Here is a 1,058-nt window from a genome sequence, read left to right as displayed (position 1 = left end):
ATTCTACTTAATGAGGTACTGATTAGGTGATCACCTGAACCAAATCTTATTTAACGGGGAAAAGTATAAAAACCACTGCTGTGGTCATCACTATCCTCTTGCAATAGGACCAGCTTGATGGCAAAAACCGTGCTAATAGTACCTCAAAAGTAATTGGAATCAAAAAATAACTATTGACCATGCCAAAAGAAATGTTTTGAGTGAGGGAGAAAAAAAAAGATTAAATTCTGGCTTTACTGGCAGTAAGCGTCAGGTTGCTTTCATCCTTAAAATTTCTAAGATGGTGGTTCATAAGAACAAGGTCAAGAAGCAGACATTGGGGACAACAAAGCTACAGACCGGCAGAAGGTGAAAACGACTCTCCACTGACCGGGATGACCGTCAACTCGTTCGAATGTCACTCAGCAACCGTACGATGACATCAAGTAACCCGCAAAATGAATGTACAATGGCAGCTGGGGTGAAGTGCATGGCGAGAATGGTTCGAAACAGGCTCCTAGGGGCAGGGCTCAAGTCGTGTAAAGCTAGAAAAAAGCCCTTCATCAATGAGAAGCAAAGAAGAGCCACGCTGAGGTTTGCAAAAGACCATAAGGATTGGACCATAGAGGACTGGAGTAAGGTCATCTTCTCTCTGATGAGTCCAATTTTCAGCTTTGCCCAACAGCTGGTCGTCTAATGGTTAGACGGAGACCTGGAGAGGCCTACAAGCCACAATGTCTCGCACCCAAAGTGAAATTTGGTGGAGGATCAGTGATCTGGGGGTGCTTCAGCAAGGCTGGAATTGGGCAGATGTGTCTTTGAAAAGGACACATGAATCAAGCCACGTACAAGGTTATTGTGAAAGAAAACTTGCTTCCTTCTGCTCTGACAATGTTCCCCAACTCTGAGGATTGGTTTTGTTTTTTGTTTTTTTTTGTTTTTTTTTCTCTCTCACCCAGCAGGACAATGATCAATGCCACACAGCTAGGTCAATGAAGGTGTGGAGGAACGACCACCAGATCAAGACCCAGATCAATCTCCAGACCTGAACCACATTGAAAACCTCTGGAATATGATCA

Source organism: Xiphias gladius, chromosome 18, assembly GCF_016859285.1.
Source record: "Xiphias gladius isolate SHS-SW01 ecotype Sanya breed wild chromosome 18, ASM1685928v1, whole genome shotgun sequence".
NCBI lineage: Eukaryota > Metazoa > Chordata > Actinopteri > Istiophoriformes > Xiphiidae > Xiphias > Xiphias gladius.
Note: the sequence above shows the minus strand (reverse complement) of the source record.